This window comes from Bos indicus, chromosome 6, assembly GCF_029378745.1.
Source record: "Bos indicus isolate NIAB-ARS_2022 breed Sahiwal x Tharparkar chromosome 6, NIAB-ARS_B.indTharparkar_mat_pri_1.0, whole genome shotgun sequence".
Taxonomy (NCBI): domain Eukaryota; kingdom Metazoa; phylum Chordata; class Mammalia; order Artiodactyla; family Bovidae; genus Bos; species Bos indicus.
The window spans coordinates 13,638,909-13,659,840 of NC_091765.1; the positions used below are offsets into that span (position 1 = coordinate 13,638,909).

The 20,932-nt window shown below is 37.4% G+C and overlaps 1 long non-coding RNA gene across 1 annotated transcript in view; it reads right to left on the reverse strand.

Annotated features, from left to right (window-relative positions):
* Nucleotides 1-20,932, reverse strand: part of LOC139183513 (uncharacterized) — a 98,309-nt gene that overhangs the window by 66,436 nt on the left and 10,941 nt on the right. The gene's annotated exons all lie outside the window — the stretch shown is intronic.

Here is a 20,932-nt window from a genome sequence, read left to right on the forward strand (position 1 = left end):
AGAGGAGCCTGGTGTCCAAGGGGTCGCAAAGAGTTGGACACGACTGAGCGACTTAAAAAAAAAAAAGATCCCAAAGTAATACAGTATCATTTTTGAGGTGCACAGTGAAAGAACAATAAATGCTTAATGACTGACATGTAAACAAACAAGCAATCTTTCTTCTGACACATTTTGCACATTTTCCTGACCTATTTTCCTATTCATTTTTCTGTCCTCATTCTTACATCTTCATATGTTTTAGACATATACAAATTTATTTGCCAATTAAACTTCAATAAAGCTGGAATAAGAAAAGACTCAACAATATTGTAAAGTAATTAGCCTCCAATTAAAATTTTTAAAATAAATAAGACAGCTCTATTACAAAAAGAAAATATGTATAACTGACTCACCTTGCTGTACATCTGAAACTAACAAAACATTGTAAATCAACTATGCTCCAAAATTTTTTTTTTAAATAAAAGAAAGCAAAGGCTCTCTCAGCTAGTTACTGGCCTGGCCCACTCCATTGGTTCACATCACCTGTTATGAGGATGGGCAACAAACAGCAGGTGCTAGAGATGCCTTCTGGCCTTCTTTCTCCCCATAAAAATGTAAGAAGCTTAACTGTAAATTTTTTTTTTAACAGAATTTTCTGTTTCTCTCATACCTGCACATCATTCACCATCTTCATGAAACAACTAAATCTGAATGTTGGAAGTCTACTTTTCCTACAAACCATGGTCTAAGCCCAGCCCTCCATTCCTTGAGGACTTTACATTCAGGGATGATGTGGCCATGTGGTCACACCCTCCGTCAGTGGTAGGCACTTCCAGGCTTCCAACCTGTTCTTCCTTGGCGCTCAGAATCAAATTCTGGATGTCCATTCTCCTGCTTGCTTTCTTGCTATAGTGAGAGGTAAAAAGCAGCAAAGCTAGTTGAGGGCTCATGAAATGCTTTGCTTTTAGTAGAACAAGACTACCAGAAGTTATACTTACTGGTCTCTGTGCCTATGTTTCAATTTATATTTGGAAAATATTGGCCACGTCTTCTATTGTAACCAGCATTCTATAGCAAGCACCTTCAATCATACAAGTCTTGTTTTGCTCTCCTGTCACTTATATATAAATGCTTATCATTCTCCACTTCCGTTTCCTTTGGCAAGATATGCTATCTTGAAATTCAGTGCTATTGCCACCACACCCCTTTTTTGCTATATATATTTACATACACTCATAAATATATACATACAAAACAAAACCACCAGAGCTGCTTATTGTGAACAATGTATTGTTTTAAAAACTGTGAGGTTGACTATACACTGATAATTGTGGAAGCTCAGGGATAAATACATGGGGATTCATTCCACTATTCTCTCTACTTTTGAATCTATTTGAAAATTTCAATGATAAAAATATTTTTAAGCTATTTGTAAAATTATTATATTTTCCCCCAAGCATCTATTTTACCAAATGTTGCTAAATGGTAGTACAAACATTAACACATAATTTCTATTTAGGGTTACCAAATAAAATATAAAATGCCTGCCCTGTTAGATTGAAATTTCAAATAAACAACACTTGATTTTCAATATATTTAGGATATTTATTCTCTCAGATTTCTAGAGTTAAAGAACCTTGAAATCAATTTCGCTAAATCAAAATCAAGGTGTTAACAAGGCTGTGTTCCTTCCCAAGGCTCTAGGGGAGAATCTGTCCCTTACCACTTTTAGCTTCTAGTGGCTACCAACATCCCATGGCTTGTGGCCACATCTCTCCAATCTGTAAAGCCAACATCTTCAAATCTCTATCTGCTCCACTTACACTGCCTTCTCCCCTGTGTGTGTGTTAAATCTCTCTCTGCCTATCTAAGGATACTTGTAATGCATTTAGGGCCTATCAGGATAATCCAGTATAGTTCCCATCTCAAGATCTTTAACTTAATGACATCTGCAAAGATCCTTTTCCAATTAAGGTAACATTTAAGGGTTTCAGGAATTTGGACCAGATATTTTTAGGGGTCAATAATCAACCGACCAGAGGAGCCATGATAGACTCTATCAGGAAACACTGGAGAAGCAGAGAAGGAGTTGAAAGTTCAACTTGAAAGGAGTTGGAAGAAAAAGAAGATGTCAAGAAAGGCTTCCAAGATGAGTGATGCCAGAGATTATAAATAACTAAAGCAGTAGTGATAATAACAACAGTAATCAGAGCAATCACAAGAGACATTAGCTATAAATCACCACTACAGCCTACCAGTGAGTACCAGCTGAGCATCATTCTTGCTAACAGGTATAATGTTGGAGGATTGCTACAAGAGAATAAAATAAGCATCAGCAACTGAATGACAAAAGTCCTTATACATGGTTCCTGATAACCACTTAGGGAGGCAAGAAGGCAGGAAGACCTGCTCTATGTAATCTGTAGAGTATCCACAAACCACGTATCTTACTTCCAGTCTTTTTCTTTTCTTTTTTTTTTTTTTTTGTCTTTTTATTTTCTATGTCTTCTGTAATGCCCTTCAAAACTTCCCTACCCCTTTAACTATTTTTTATCAACTCAATGTACTCTATAATTTTGCTCAATCATTCACTCAATACCTTTCATTAAAATAAAGTGTTCTGCATTAAAAAAAAAAAAACTAGCAATATAAGCCTCCCAGGTGGCTCAGATGGTAAAGCGTCTGCCTGCAATGTGGGAGACCGGAGTTAGATCCCTGGGTCGGGAAGATGCCCTGGAGAAGGAAATGGCAACCCACTCCAGTGCTCTTGCCTGGAAAATTCCATGGACAGAGGAGCCTGGTAAACTACAGTCCATGGGTCGCAAAGAGTTGGACACAACTGAGCAACTTCACTTTCATTTCTCCAAAGGTATATAAAGTAATATATCTCCTCCAACTAATGCTAATGAGCACACATCAACAGATATATCAAGACCTTTCTATCTATGTACAACCATACATATATTTAAGTAAACAGGAAAGCACAATTGTTCAGCTGTTGGCAGAAAGTGATAATCAAAACAATGCTACCTCAGCCCATTATGCTCCCAAGAAGCAGCAAGTTATATGCTCCTGCTTATTATACTCTTTGGATCCAATCCTACAGGAAATAGCTCTAATTCATAAATTATTTCTCCTATAGTGGGATCCTAAAAGAGGATTGGCAATAGGGGTAACAATTAAAACATCAACAACAATTTCCCCTAATCTCCCCCTAAACTTTTCACCCCAAAACCCTTCTTGGTTGTTAAACAGGCACCTCAAATATAAATTACCTAAAATTGAATTTACTATCTTCAGAAACCTGATACTCCTATTGTTTTCCAATTTATCCAGTGGCCAAGCCAGAAACCAGAGAGTCACCCTTTTCCCCCACATCATACATCCAAAAAGCCACCAAAGGATTACAATATCCTAGATGAGCGATTTCCTGCTTACTTCTTTGCCTTCATCTCACACCCTCACAATTCTAGTCTCAAACCACCATGTTCATTTTTTTTTTCATTTTTTTAAGAATGTATGCTTACCCACGCTGGAATTTTGTATGTGCTATTTCTTCTAAAAAAAAAAAAAAGAAAGAAATGGAACTCTCTCTCCCTGCTTAGCTAAGTCCTATTAAATTGATAGCTCTTAGTTAGCAGTTTTCCGATGAAGTCTCCCCTTAATTCTTCTCGGCTGAGTTAGTGGTCTCTTTTCTGTTCGATCTCAGAAAAGATAGATCTTGTGCTTTCTGTCATTTACTGCTACTGCTGCTGCTGCTGCTGCTAAGTCATTTCAGTCATGTCCGACTCTGTGCCACCCCATAGACAGCAGCCCACCAGGCTCCCCCATCCCTGGGATTCTCCAGACAAGAACACTGGAGTGGGTTGCCTTTTCCTTCTCCAATGCATGCAAGTGAAAAGTGAAAGTGAAGTCGCTCAGTCGTGTCCGACTCTTAGCGACCCCATGGACTGCAGCCCACCAGGCCCCTCAGTCCATGGGATTTTCCAGGCAAGAGTACTGGAGTGGGGTGCCATTGGCCTTCTCCATGTCATTTACTAATTCTTCACAATTATAATTGCCTATTCACTTGTCTTTCACCACCAATACACTACAGGATCACCTTTGTATAATCAGGACCAACTCCAATATTCTTGCCTGGAGAATCCCATGGACAGAGGGGCCTGGCGTGCTGCAGTCTATTATGGGGTCTCAAAGAGTCACACACAACTAAGCACAGCACAACAATAACAAAGCCTAGTATTGGGGACATAGTAGGATCTCAATAAATACTTATTTGTTGTTCATTGTTCAGTCGCTCAGTCACGTCCAACTCTTTGCAACCCCATGGACTGCAGTACACCAGGCTTCCCTGTCCTTCACCAACTCTCAGAGCTTGCTCAAACTCATGTCTGTTGAATCAGAGATGCCATCCAACCATCTCATCCTCTTCACTCAACCTCTCATCCAACCATTGCCCGCTTCTCCTCCTGCCTTCTATCTTTGCCAGCATCAGGGTCTTTTCTAATGAGTCGGCTCTTTGCATCATGAAATTACATAGGTAGAAAGAGGAATGCAAATCCCATTAACAAAGTGTTATACATGTATGTTCAGGGAGGCAGTTCAACACATGACTTGAGCATAATAAACAAAATGGGAGCATAACTGTTACAGCATTTTGTTTACTTGGGCATAAGACAAATAAAACCCACCTTCTCCCCTCCAAAAACAGCCCAGTCTCCTCTGCACAGCAAGAAAATCTGACTGTGACTCAGCTCCAAACACGTGTCCTCCTTATCTTTCTGAATTTGTACAAAAAGCGGAAGTAGTAATAGGATAGTAGAGCTGACTGATTCCACCATGATTCTGCCGTTATCATAGTCCAGTGAACAGTCCTCAGCTTAGCAGGCTCAGAAGCTCGATTTTATTGTTTCATACAAAAGTACAAAGTCACTGAGGTAGACTTTCTTAACAGGGGTTCTTCATCTGAACAAAGAATACAGAAAATTATATGAGAGATTATTTCTCAATTCTTCCAAGGCTGGCAAATAGCTACTCCCAATCTAGATGGAAAGAGAAGTAAATTCATTACATACAATAAGTGCTTTATAGCCTTTAGGGCCTATTTCACTTCCAGTACCCCCAGGGGCTTGAATCCCATTAAGTAAATTATATATATATACATGCATACATATATACTTTATACATATATACGTATACATGTGTGTATGTATGTATGTGTGCATACGTGATGAGTCGTGTCCTGCCAGGCTCCTCTGTTCATGGCATTTTCCAGGCAAGAATACTGGAGTGGGTTGACATTTCCTTCTCCAAGGGATCTTCCCAACTCAGGGACGTAACCCTTGTCTCCTGCATCTCCAGCATTGGCAGGCAAATTCTTTACCACTGAGCCACTTGGGAAGCTGGTATATATGTATATATTACATGTATTAATTTGTAAAAGAAAATACATGTGTCACAAAAACTAGAATACAGTATCATTACCAACAATGTAGATTGGAAAATACGGACTCTAGAGCCAAAAGACCTTTCTATTCTTAGTTCTAATCTTGTTAATTTAAGATATATGTTGTGGGAGTGGGTCTGATGAAAGTATAGAAGGCCTTGATAAGACTAGCAAGGGGGGCATTCTCCATCCCTCCTCTGATTATGTCAGAAGCTTTCTCTGTCGCTTTTTACACTTTAATAAAACTCTGCTACACAAAAGTTCTTGAGTGATCAAGTCTGGTCCCTGGTCCCAAAGCTAAATCTACATCATCGGAGATCACAAATCCAACATTGTTAACCACAAGCTATCAGAACCACATTTGTCTTGGCTCACTTTTTACTGAAATATGAACTAATAATTAATGTAGTGCATGGCACACATTCCATTTCATTAATGGATAGATGATTAAGTTGTACTATAACACATCCTGGATTATTTTCTAATGATATTTCATTTCATATATGAAATGCAAATTCTTGCTCATTCATTTAACAGGCACCCATTACATACATGGAGCCTAGACAGGTTATGCATCATTTCTTTAAAATTAATCTACCACTTCACATTCATCAGGATTACATTATCCAAAAAAAAAAAAAAAGAAAAGAACAAGTGTTGGCAAGGATATAGTGAAACTGGAACTCTTGTGCACTGCTGGTGGGAATGTAAAAGGATATAGTCACTATGGAAAAGTTTGGCGATTCCTCAAAAAATTATAAACATAACTACCATTTAATCCAGTAATTCTACTTCTTGGTATATACTCAAAAGAACTGAAAGCAGAGACTTGAACAGATATTTATACACTCATGTCTTTAAAAGTTTATTCACAATAGTCAAGAAATGGAAGCAACCCCAGTATCCATTGACAGAGGAATGGCTAAACAAAATGTGGGGTGTATGTATCTATCTATATATATATATATATATCCAGGCAAGAGTACTGGAGTGGGGTGCCATTGCCTTCTCCGATATATAGGTAGAATATTACTCAACTACAAAAAGGAAGAAAATTCTGACACAAGCTACAATACAGGTTGAACCTTGAAAACATTGTGGTAAGCAAAATAAGCCAGTCACAAAAGCATAAATCTGTATGAGTCCCCTTGTGAAGTATCTAGAATACTCAAATAAAGATAGAAAGTAGAACAGTGGTGACCAGGGGCTGGGGATAGGGACTTACTGTTTAATGGGTATAGACTTTCAGTTTTGGAAGAATAAAAATGTTCTAGAGGGAATTTCCTGATGGCCCAATGATTAGGAATGGGTACTTTCACTGCTGAGACCCTGGGTTCAATCCCTGGTCAAGGAATTGAGATCCAACAAGCTACATGGCAAAGTCAAAAAAAGAAGGTTCTAGAGATGGATATAAGTAATGCTTGCACAACATTACAAATGTATTTAATGTCACTAAACTTGTACACTTACCTTAAAATTGTTAAAATAGTAAAGTTTATATTATATATTTTCCCATATTGTTTTAAAGATTAATCAAAAAAAAATAATAAAGATTAATCCAGTTTCCTTTTCTGATCCTGTTAACATTTATCTTACTTTAGCATCTGTAGTCTTGTCTATCTTTCATGAAGAATAACAGTAACCAACCTTACCTGAACACTGGGATTCTATAAGCAACTGGGACAAATCTTGGATCACTTTAGATTGGAATGCAGGCCTTCATCCTCATGTCAAGATTCTAAGTAATATAACCAGAGGTGAGGCTTTGGGGAACTGGAATTAATTGGATTTACACAGCCTGAAAATGGGGCAAGGGTTAGGAAGGGGGCACACTGGAGAATGGGAATCCCAATCCCCTTCCTACACACACAGTGTCCAGAGAAAAGATGGCTTCTGTAGTAACCCAGTGTTCTCTGTCCCCACCTCAGTTATTCTGCAGTTTAGTCTCCAAAGGAATCCAAAGGAAGTAGAATTGGATTTGCAGGGAAACAGGGAGGGAAATAAGACCTGTAGCACGTACCAGATACTGCCACTGGTGCTTGACATTCATTATTTCATTTGATTCTTATGAAGAACATATTATCCTCATTTCATAGATGACCAAATTAAGGCTTAGAGCAATTAGCATTTCCCAAAGTCATTTGCTTGCAAGTCCTAGGACTAGGATTCAAACCTAATTATTTTCTAACTCTTTTAGCCCAGAATCATTTTGTTGTTCTGTCTCACAGTTGACTATGGAGTCAATTTCTGCCAGTGGCTCCCTCTTTAGAAAGAGTTATGTGACCCTGTATGAAAAGGCAAAAAGAAAACAGTATGAAAAGGCAAAAAGACAGGACACTGAAAGATGAACTCCCCAGGTCGGTAGGTGCCCAATATGCTACTGGAGATCACTGGAGAAATAACTTCAGAAAGAATAAAGCGATGGAGCCAAAGCAAAAACAACACCCAGTTGTGGATGTGACTGGTGACAGAAGCAAGGTCCGATGCTGTAAAGAGCAATAGTGCATAGGAACGTGGAATGTTAGGTCCACGAATCAAGGCAAATTGGAAGTAGTCAAACAGTAGATGGCAAGAGTGAACGTCGACATTCTAGGAATCCATGAACTAAAATGGACTGGAATGGGTGAATTTAACTCAGATGACCATTATATCTACTACTGTGAGCAGGAACCCTTAGAAGAAATGGAGTAGCCATCATAGTAACAAAAGAGTCCAAAATGCAGTACCTTCATGCAATCTCAAATACGACAGAATGATCTCTATTCATTTCCAAGGCAAACCGTTCAATATCACAGTAATCCAAGTCTATGCACCAACATATAATGCTGAAGAAGCTGAAGTTAAACAGTTCTATAATGACCTACAAGACCTTTTAGAACTAACACCCAAAAAAAAGATGTCCTTTTCATTATAGGGGACTGGAATGCAAAAGTAGGAAGTCAAGAAACACCTGGAGTAACAGGCAAATTTGGCCTTGGAATACAGAATGAAGCAGGGCAAAGGCTAATAGTGTTATGCCAAGAGAATGCACTGGTCATGGCAAACACCCTCTTCAAACAACACAAGAGAAGACTCAACACATGGACATCACCAGTAGCCAACACCAAAATCAGATTGATTATATTCTTTGAAGCTAAAGATGGAGAAGCTCTATACAGTCAGCAAAAACAAGACCGGGAGCAGAGTGTTGCTCAGACCATGAACACTTTATTGCCAAATCCAGACTTAAATTGAAGAAAGTGAGGAAAACCACTAAATCACTCAGGTATGACCTAAATCAAATCCCTTATGATTATAGAATGGAAGTGAGAAATAGATTTAAGGGACTAGATCTGATAGACAGAGTGCCTGATGAACTATGGATGCAGCTTTGTGACACTGTACAGGAGACAGGGATCAAGTCCATCCCCATGGAAAAAAGAAGCAAAAAAGGAAAATGGCTATCTGAGGAGGCCTTACAAATAGCTGTGAAAAGAAAGGAAGCAAAAAGCAAAGGAGAAAAGGAAAGATATACCCATTGAATCCAGAGTTCCAAAGAATAGCAAGGAGAGATAAGAAAGCCTTCCTCAGAGATCAATGCAAAGAAATAGAGGAAAACAATAGAATGGGAAAACCTAAAGATCTCTTCAAGAAAATAAGAGATACCAAGGGAACATTTCATGCAAAGATGGGCTCGATAAAGGACAGAAATGGTATGGATCTGACAGAAGCAGAAGATATTAAGAACAGGTGGCAAGAATACACAAAGGAACTATACAAAAAAGATCTTCACGACCAGATAATCATGATGGTGTGATCACTCACCTAGAGCCAGACATCCTGGAGTCCGAAGTCAAGTGGGCCTTAGAAAGCATCACTATGAACAAAGCTAGTGGAGGTGATGGAATTCCAGTTGAGCTATTTCAAATCCTAAAAGATGATGCTGTGAAAGTGCTGCACTCAGTATGCCAGCAAGTTTGGAAAACTCAGCAGTGGCCACAGGACTGGAAAAGGGCAGTTTTCATTCCAGTCCCAAAGAAAGGCAATGGCAAAAAATGCTCAAACTACCACACAATTTCACTCATATCACACGCTAGTAAAGTAATGCCCAAAATTCTCCAAAGCCTTCAGCAATACGTGAACTTCCAGATGTTCAAGCTGGTTTTAGAAAAGGGAGGGGAACCAGAGATCAAATTGCCAACATCTGCTGGATCATCGAAAAAGCAAGAGAGTTCCAGAAAAACATCTATTTCTGCTTTATTGACTATGCCAAAGCCTTTGACTGTGTGGATCACAATAAACTGTGGAAAATTCTGAAAGAGCAGGGACTACAGACCACCTGACCTACCTCTTGAGAAACCTGTATGCAGTTCAAGAAGCAACAGCTAGAACTGGACATGGAACAACAGACTGGTTCCAAATCGGGAAAGGAGTACATAGAGGCTGTATATTGTCACCCTGATTATTTAACTTATATGCAAAAGTACATCATGAGAAACTGGGCTGGATGAAGCACAAGCTGGAATCAAGATTGCCGAGAGAAATATCAATAACCTCAGATATGCAGATGACACCATCCTTACGGCAGAAAGCGAAGAAGAACTAAATAGCCTCTTGATGAAAGTGAAAGAGGAGAGTGAAAAAGTTGGCTTAAAACTCAACATTCAGAAAACAAATATCATGGCATCCGGTCCCATCACTTCATGGCTAACAGATGAAGAAACAGTGGAAAAGACTTTATTTTCGGGGACTTCAAAATCACTGCAGATGGTGACTGCAGTCATGAAATTATGCTTGGGGCTGGTGCACTGGGACGACCCAGAGGGATGGTGTGGGGAGGGAGGAGGGAGGAGGGTTCAGGATGGGGAACACATGTATACTATTTAAATAATTTTCTATTAAAGAAAAAAAAAAAAGCTTACTCCTTGGAAGAAAAGTTATGACCAACCTAGACAGCATATTAAAAAGCAGAGACATTACTTTGCCAACAAAGGTCCATTTAGTCAAGGCTATGGTTTTTCCAGTAGTCATGTATGAATGTGAGAGTTGGACTATAAAGAAAGCTGAGCACCAAAGTATTGATGCTTTTGAACTGTGGTGTTGGAGAAGACACTTGAGAGTCCCTTGGATTGCAAGAAGACCCAACCAGTCCATCCTAAAGAAAATCAGTCCTGAATATTCATTGGAAGGACTGATGTTGAAGCGGAAACTCCAATACTTTGGCTGCGTGATGCAAAGGGCTGACTCATTTGAAAAGACCCTGATGCTGGGAAAGATTGAGGACAGGAGGAGAAGGGGACAATAGAGGATGAGATGGTTGGATGGCATCACCAACTCAATGGACATGAGTTTGAGTAAACTCCGGGAGTTGGTGATGGACAGGGAGGTCTAGTGTGCTGCAGTTCATGGGGTTGCAGAGTCGGACATGACTGAGCAATTGAACTGAACTGATGTTACCCTGAAAACAAAAATCTATACCTAAACTTTTATGTTGTCCAGCAAATAAGGCTCTTGGCAGCAAGTTTGTTCTTTGATGAAAGCACTTAAAAATTGATTCCCAACAAGAATAATTAGAGGTAACAGAAGAAAGTGCTTCTTATCTCTGCATTCAGTACCTCCCGTGGCTCAAAAGGAAAACAGCCCTGCCTCATATTGATTTAAGATATTAAACCTGATGCCTGAAAATCACTAGGTTTATATGCAAGCTTGTATAGTGCACTCCTCTACAAGCATTTAAGACCGTGTACAGTTAATTATACTTTAATTGCATTTTCTGGAGTATTTGTTAAGGGATTGATTTTATTGGCTACAGATAACCAAAGCGATAAATAAGATAACCATACACTCTGTTTTTATTAATCATTCAACCAATTGAGTGTCTTCCAGAAAATAACCAGTTCCTCTTCCAGACAACAGGGGACTTGTCTATCAAAATACTGCATTAAATATATCAAATTCTTATAAATGAAATCTTATTACACAGCAATTGATTTTATAAGACTTCCAAGTTAGAAATCTACACAAATAAGCTATTAACTGCATGAAAACTTTCCAAAGGATTTTCATGACCTTTTATGGCTTGTCTTAAAATGAAATCCACTTTTGTCACAGAATCACTTCAGAGTCTCTTGTACTGTTTATATGTCTTCCAACACACTGGATTGAAATGGAAATTAACAGTTTGTTTCATTATGCCATAAACCCACAAATGAAATGTGATGAAATGCAATGGGGCTGGTGGGAAAGGGGGAGCTGGTAATCTGAGCTTGAGTTTTCTCATTTATTAAAGATAAAAATTGACCAAAACCATCTCTAAGGATACTCCAGTCTTTGATTTTCTATGATTTGGTTATTCAGCATGTGATAAACTAAAACACAAAATAATTCCTATCTACTTTTGAATAATTAATTGCATGATGAGATTAAATTCATTACAAAGGGTTTTAAGGGTAAATCATAATGATAAAAACTACTTTTCTTAAAACTACTTTTCTAAGCCATTATTGTATAACTAAAATGCCTATAATTACATTATTTGAGCAAAATATAAATAATATTCCAGCCTTTCATATCAATAATCTTGATATAAACTAACCTATCTCAACTTTTGGCTCATTTGTGACATTTTAATTTGGGGGGCAAAATAACTTAAAGAATGGTATTAAAAGATAAAAAAATAATTTGAAGATTTTCTTATATGTTTAATACTTTTTGGTTCTTAATTCTAAAAATTGAAGTTCTTTTTAAAGTAAACCACATTTTTGTGGTTTTATTTTATAATTTTAGATCAAAAGGGATGATGAGTTCATGTTATCCCCAGAAAAATCTAGTTTCAAGGTAACAGATGGTAAGTTTAAAAATAATGCACTCTTTTTCAAGCTTTCTATAATAAGCATGTATCAAATATATACTAAAACAAAAACAAAAGAATAGGATGCCATGCAAATAAAATTCACATTCTCCTTTTTTTCAGAACAAAACTTTTCTATTTCTCTCCTTCCTTTTGGCCCATCATTTCTCCATGTTTCTAAAAAGTAACAAATCAACTAAGCAAGGAAGGTAGACAATTGTGATGTGTAGCATCTACATTTTTCTAACATCTTGTAGCAGACCAAATATTTATTAAGCTACAGTTAGGATAAAGTATATATTTTTGTGGGACTTCTCTGGTGGTCCAGTGATTGAGAATCCACTCTTCTACTGCAGGCAGCACGGAGCTGATCCCTGGTGAGGAAACTGGTATCCTGCATGTCACCCAGCATGGCCAAAAAATTCAATAAGTAAAAAAAAATTGTGAGACCCAGAGTAAATATCAAAGACCTAAGATGATGACTGTCCTCTTAGTAACCATTCTATAGTCATCAACAACACTGAACAATGCAAACTATCATCCATTTTTCATGCTAAAAGAATCAAGTTGCTTGAATAGAATTTGTATCCTATTGTGTGAAAATTGTGTAAACCTTAATTATGTTGAATTGGTTCATAGTGCTTTTCAAGTATACTATATCCTTCTACTTTTCTGTATACTCATTCTATTAATTTTATACAGCTTGATATTGAAACTCCAACTAAAATCTGAATTTATCTACTTAAAAAATAATTGTGATGTACAATGGAACTATATGTAACTTTGTTTTGTATTTTCCAAGTCTCCTGTAAATGTACCATATTTTGATCATTTAAAAAATAAAGAGAAAAAGAAAGAGTTCAAGTTCCAAGGAGATATGACCTACATAAGAATGTTTTCGAATCATTCAAATGTTTAGTTGTTATTAGGTTCAATTCTGATATCCTAACAGATGTAAAATTTACCTCATTGCCTATTGAATCAGGAATTCTGTTGGAACATGTTGAAGAATAAAATTAAATGAGGTTTATGTTCTCAAAAAGTAGTTATCAGCCTTTCCTGGTGGTCCAGTTGTTGAGAGTCTGCCTGCCAATACAGGGGTCACAGGTTCAACCCCTGGTCCAGGAGGATGCCACATGCCATAGGCAACTGAGCCCGTGCACTGCAAACTGAGCCTGTGCTCTAGAGCCTTCGAGCTGCAACGACTGAGCTCACATGCTGCTACTACTGAAGCCCAGAGGCCCTAGAGCCCATGCTGTGCAACAAGAGAAACCACCGCAATGAGGAGAAGCCAGTGCACGGCAACTAGGGAGTATCCCCTGCTTGCCACAACTAGGGAAGGTCCGCACACAGCAACCAAGACCCAGTGCAACCAAGACCCAGCGCAACCAACAATACTAATAATAAAATTAATTAATTAATTTCAAAAAGTTATCAACATCCATGAATTATACAACATATTTAAAATGTTATTATAAATTTTTCCTTTAAAGAACCAACAATATAACAAATACATATACATTCCCTTTATTTCTGTTATTTATGAAAATTAAGATATTCTGAAATTCTATCTAGGGAGATTTTAATGTTTTCAATTCTCAAATCTAACTATGTACAAGCAGCTCTAGAGGTTAGAGGTTTTCTTTATTTCTACCTTGGTTTTCCAAAATCTATCATTTTGGCTCCCAAGACTTCCAGAATAAAATAAAAATTTTTTTTCAAATGTGTGCCTCAATATATGCTTGTCTTCAAAAGTTGACAGCTTGACCTTGTTCTTCAGAAAACTGACAGCATCTGGCCAAGACTCTCCTAGTTCAAGGATTTCCTCTAAAACTTTCCTGACAGATGGCAACCAGTTTCTATTTAAACACTCCAAACACAGGCTTCTCCTGTCTTATTTGTGTCCCCTCAAAATTCATTTGCTACAGCCCTAACTCCAGTGCGGCTGGATTTGGAGATGGAGCTGCTAAGGAAGTAATTAAGATTAAATGAGGTCAAAGGCGGCCTGATCGGAAAAGGAATCATGTCCTCACAAGACGAGACACCAGAGCTCATTCTCTCTCCCTCTCCCTCCATGTACTGAGGAAAGACCATGAGAGGACATAGTGAGAAGGCAGCCATCTGCAAACCAGGAAAAGAGATCTCACTAGAAACTCAATCAGCCAGAACCTGACCTAAGAGTTCCAGCCTCCAGCCCTGTGAGAAAACAAATTTCTCTTGTTTAAGCCACCTAGGGCATGGAATTTTGTTTTGGCAGCTGACTAATAACACATCATGCTCCACAAGGTGGTTAATTCCACTCGCCAATAATTCGAAGTGCTGGAAATTTCCTATTTTAAGCAGAAACCTGCTTTCTGCAGCTTCCACTCAATAATCCAAACTTCTGGGGCTCCATGAAACAAATTTAATTCATCTTCACAATTAAAAGAAGCGATCACATGAAGAGTTCCCAGTATTTTAACAATCTTCCATATCCTTGGGCTCTTAGACATATTCTAATTTACCAAGACTATCTTTAAAATGTGGAAGCTAGAAATACTCTATAAATATGAGTAATACAGAGGCATGATACTTTGATAAATTAGTCCTACATTTTCCTGAGGAAAAGCGCCTTTCTAAAAACCACTAAAAACCCTTAAGAAGGCAACAGTCAACGAGACCTCCTGTCTACAAAGAAAAACCTTCTATAAGACCCCCTCACTCTGCTGGAAATCTAGTCAGCTGACTCAGAAATCAACAAGATAGAGTTCGAGATCAACTGGTTGGCGACCTGATACTTCAAGCACATCATTGAGAATAATTATTTCTACTTACCTCAAGGTCCCTGTGGACAAAGAATTTATTCATTCCTTCTCACCAGCAAAATTCATCCATTTTTTATCACCTTTCTTATGTCCAAAATGTCTAAATGAGTTTTCTCTTACTCATTCTCTTTTTGCTATAGGGATAAACTAGGTAGCCCAATGCACATCTTTGTAAACTACCTCTACTATATTGGAGAAGGAAATGGCAACCCACTCCAGTATTCTTGCCTGGAGAATCCCATGGACGGAGGAGCCTGGTGGGCTACAGTCCATGGGATCACAAAGAGTTGGACACAACTGAATGACTAACACTCTACTATATTAGAAGAGCATATAAGCATAGTCCTGTGGTGTCTGGGGAACTTCTCAGTGAATCCCCTGCGGTCACCATCTTCAGTAACTTTCTGGCTTCTTCCAAAGATCAAAGAGAGGGAGACTTCTGTCCTCAGGTCCTGGACCTTTTGGTTTATGTACTCTCCGACCGATTTTTTTCTTTTTCTCTAACTTATTCTATTGTGCTTTTCTTCTAAATATGTCACATCTGAATTGTAAAAAAAAAATGACTTTGAATACCAACTGCTGTGATCCACAACACAGAGATCAAAAGACAGATTTACTAATGCCTGTACAGCAATGTGGATGGACGCAGAGATTATCATACTAAGTGAAGTAAGTCAGAGAGAAAGACAAATACCATATGGTATTACTTATATATGGACTCCAAAAAACAGTACAAACGAACTTATTTACAAAACAAAAACAGACTCATAGACAGAAAACAAACTTACAGCTACCGAAAGAGAAGCAAGGAAGGGATCAACTGGGAGTATGGGATTAGCAGATACAAACTGCCACATATAAAGTAAATAACAAGGATTTCCTATACAGTACAGGGAACCATATTCAATATCTTATAACAAACTATAATGGAAAAAATTTAAAAGAATATAAATATATACATATATATGTATAACCAAACCACTTTGCTGTACACTTGAAATGAACACAATATTATAAATCAACTATTGCAAAGAGTCAGACATGACTTAGCAACTGCATAACAAACAACAATACTTTAATTTTTTTTTTAAAGCACAGATTTACTAGAGTATAAGGGAGATAGGGAATACAAACCATATACCTGAGTAAATCACTGGTAAGATCTGAAGAATTCATTAATCTATGTTGTCCTTATTGTCCTTATAGGCCATATTGCTTCTTCCCACACTCCTAAGCCCAAAATAAATTCAACTACAAATTTAATAAATATAAGTATTTTTATTTTTGCATTCTTACAGCCTCTGGAAAAAGTCATTTCTCTCTAGGCCTTTCTCCACTTCCTTGGTCTCCAATCATCATCTTCCTTTTGAGACAAATTAGTCCAATCAGACTACTCCCTCCAGAATTCCTAAGGAGAATGCAGAGAAGATTGAACAGGGGGAAGCAAAGAGAGCAGTCAGCCAGAAAGACACCAGAAAACAAAGTCTAGGTCCTTAGCATTTACCATAAACCCCTTATATCTTAAGGTGTTTACATTCATTATATTCATTAAGATTACCTTAATGAACTTCCTTACAACAACAATAAAAAGCCTAGTGTGATATATTTTAGGAATAGTCAAAACACAGGTCTACCCTAAAGAATGGTTTATCCAGGGGATAGCAAAAGGTAAATTCAGTAGATTAGGGTCTTCACTTGTGAAGATCCTTGAACACTAGCTATATTTTTCCTTCTTTTTTTTCCTAATATAATCTTACTTTCATTTTGCCACTGCACAATTGACAAAACTTTAAAAACAAGAGTGCCTATCAGTTGAGACTGAAATAAATTAATTTGCAAGTGTGACTTGAGTACCATAAATAACAATATTTGATTTTATACCTATGTGTAACAGATAACCAAAGGTATTTAAATATCCATCAGTGTGCTGACATAATAAGCAGATGCTCTCTAAACCTTTTCTTTTTTCACACACAAAAAAGATGTACATCTCCCAATCTGATCAGGTATAAGGAAAGGACATTCCCTCTCACCACCTCTTTGCAACATCATAATGGAAGTCCTTGCTAATGCAGTAAGGCAAGAAAAGGAAATAGAAGATACACAAGGGCACACTGGGAAAGAAGACACAAAAGTGTCTGTTTGCAGAGACATGATCATCTATGTAGAAAGTCCAAAAGGATCAAACAAACAAACTCCTGAAACCAATAAGCAATTACAGCAAGGTTCCATGTTACAAGTTAATATATAAAAGCTAATTACTTTCAATATACCAACCATGAACAAGTGGAATTTGAAATTAAAAACACAATAAAATTTGCATTACATCAAAAATAAAAGAAATACTTAGGTAGTATAAATCTAACAAAACATGTATAAGGTCTATATAAACAATACTCTGATGAATGATCAAGATACTCATCTTCCTGGATAGGAAGACAATACTGTCAAGATGTCAGTTCTTCCCAGCTTGGTCTATTGATCCAATGCAATTCTAAACACGATCTTAGCAAGTTATTTGATAGATATTGACAAACTGATTCTAAAGTTTGTGTGCAGGGGCAAAAGACCCAGAACAGCTAACACGATATTCAAAGAGAATAACAAAATTGAAGAACTGATCCTACACAACCTCAAGATTTGCAATAAGTGGCAGTAATCCAGACAGCATAGTATTGGTGAAAGAATACACAAATAGATCAACAGAGCAGAACAGAGTTGACAGAAATAAATTCACATAAATATAACCAACTGATCTTTGACAGAAGAGAAAAGGCAAAACAATGGAACAAAGGTAGTCTCTTCGACAAACAGTGCTGGAATAACTGAATATCCATATGTTTAAAAAAAAAATGAATCTAGACAAAGTCCTTACACTCTTCATTTTAAAGTTAACCAAAAATGGATCACAGGCCTAGATGTAAAATACAAGAACTATAAAGCTAGGAGATAAATTCCTAGCTGACCTTGGGAACAATAACAACAAAGGCATGATCCATGAAAAAATTAATTGATAAGCTGGACTTCATTAAAATTAAAACATCTGCTCTGCAAAAGACATTGTCAAGAGAAAAAAATATTTGCAAAGGACATAGCTGAAAAAGGACTGTTATCCAAAATATACAAAGAACTCTTAAAACTCAATAATAACAAAACAACCAGATTTTAAAAAGTGCCAAAGCCCTTAACAGACACCTCACCAAAGAAGGTATACAGACAGCAAATAAGCATCTGAAAAGATGGCCCACATTATACATCATCAGTTCAGTTCAGTTCAGTCACTCAGTCATGTCCGACTCTTTGAGACCCCATGGACTGCAGCACATCAGGCCTCCCTGTCCATCACCAACTCCCGGAGTTTACTCAAACTCATGTCCATTGAGTCGATGATGCCATCCAGCCATCTCATCCTCTATTGTCCCCTTCTCCTCCCGCCTTCACTCTTTCCCAGCATCAGGGTCTTTTCAAATGAGTCAGTTCTTCACATCAGGTGGCCAAAGTATTGGAGTTTCTACTAATGCATAATAACTGGGTCTGCTTTATAAGTATTTTTAAAGCAAAGCATAAGTGGTAAGAAAGTTTAAAGGCATGTGAAAGTGATAGTGTTAGTTGCTCAGTTGTGTCCTACTCTTTGCTACCACATGAACTGTAGCCCATCAGGTTCCTCTGTCCATGGAATACTCCAGGCAAGAATAATGCCATTTCCTTCTCCAGGGGATTTTCCCAACCCAGGGATTGAACCCAGGTCTCCTGCATTGCAAGCAGATTCCTTACCATGTGAGCCACCAGGGAAGCCCTCTAAGATGTTAAAATGTTCTTTCTCGTGTCTAGTTGTATGCTTTTTTTTTTTTTTTTAATTTAGCCATAATTCTTTAATTGAAACATCTTCTTTGACTCTCTCTGAAGTGAGGGCAACTGAAACCTTTTACAAAATAAACTTTCATATTCAGAGAAAAAAAAAAAATAAGCATCTAGTTTTCCAAGATAATTTCAACTAAAAATTCACCTACAATGCAGGAACACTGACCACTAAGGATTGCTAACATGGGAATAAGAGAAAAGCTTGGAAGTAAAAAAGAACACCAAGTGCTAACGACTTATTTTCCAGTCATTCCAGCACCTCATCTCTTTCTACAAGTGCGTGTAGCAATAGCACAAGGGCAATGGAAGCTTGGCAGAGAAGATTCACCTTGGTGTGCCGAGCAGTCATTACTGAAGCTCAGGCTTCCCCGTATCTTTATAGGTTTTATGTGAGAAAGAGTCACTGCTTCCAAGAGCCTCAACCATTGAGGGTCAACAAAAAGGCTGTTGATAATCCAGACTTCTGCAGAAAGATATATTAGGGATCAAGGAGAGGTGGCAAAAGAAATGTGAAACTGGAGCAATTAAAAAGATAAATATTTCCACCAACAATCTAAATGTACAAACCCTTCCATCATTTGCATCCACAGCCCCTAGACTCTTGAAGATGAATTTCTCTCAAGAGCAAGCAGCTGTTTCACCAAAGCTACACTGAGGTTATTTCTATATGACAATATATTATTATGTGAAAACTTCCTCCTTCTTCGTATTTCTGGTTCTTTCTCTCTTTTTTATGTTATTGGCTACAGCATCAAACTAAGTAAACATTTTCCAGTTCAGCCACATTATCTGCTTTGTCGATTCACGCACATTCAAAGTTGCACTAGAGATGTGGTGGGGGTGGGAGGGTATGTTTTTCTGTGAGAACAAATGAAATACAGTGTCATGAGAATCAGTGCGAACCATCTGGAATATTTTCAGGGAGGACCAAATAAAACCCAATCAAATATGTTCGAGAAGGAAAAGAAGTTCAATGTGGGATTTTTATCCACTAATTGTAAAGTTTTTAAGTTGCCATTGTTGATACGTATTTATCCTTTGAACGTAAATCATACAAGTATGCCAAATACACTTGTAGGGGCAGTGCTTGTCATAACAAAAGACACAAGCAATCTAAATGTCTATCATGAGGGAGCTAGTTAAATAAATTGGTTTACCCCATACAAAGAATAGATACTATTCAACTAATAAAAAGGAATGCAGTACACCAATATTTCTATGATGTAATGCACATCAAAGAATAAGTGACATTGAAAAATAAGTGAAAATGAGAAGTTTAGCTTTAGTTTATGTATTTTCAATTGTATAGTATGCCAGAGTATACCACAGTATATTTATAAAATATATCAACATAAATGTACCTTCTAAACATAAGCTGAGGGTAAAATGCAAATTACAAAAATACTAACAAGGGACTTTCCCAGTGGTCCAGTGGTTAAGACTCTGCCCTTTCAACGCAGAGGGCACAGGTTTGAATCCTAGTCAGGGAACTAAGATCCCACATGCTGTGCAACAGCAGCCAAATAAAAAATAATAATACTTATTAATTACTAATGGTATTATATTTACTAATGGTATTAATACTAATGGTATGATATCATTTATATGAACTTTTAAAACATGAGAGACAATTCCATCTACTGTTAGGGACATATATATATGAAATAAGAGTACAAAGAAATGTATCAGAATGATGTTAGTTACTCACGTGAGTACTAGTGGGGAGGATGTAATTGGGACAAGATATGGGGTTAAACCAACTGAGCAGGAGCACAATCAGATTAAGCCACATGATATTGCCAATGTTCCATCATTTTTCGCCAACAAAAACAGCAATGTCATATATGGTTCAACCTCACATGTAAGTGGTGTTTGACTATGCTAAATATTTTTTTTTTAAGCTGAGAGAAGGATACACATGGGTTCACAAGAACCCATGTCAATCCACCATTATTTAGATCTATGACCCGAAACAAGTTATTTAACCCAATTTCTTCATCTGTAAAATGGGGA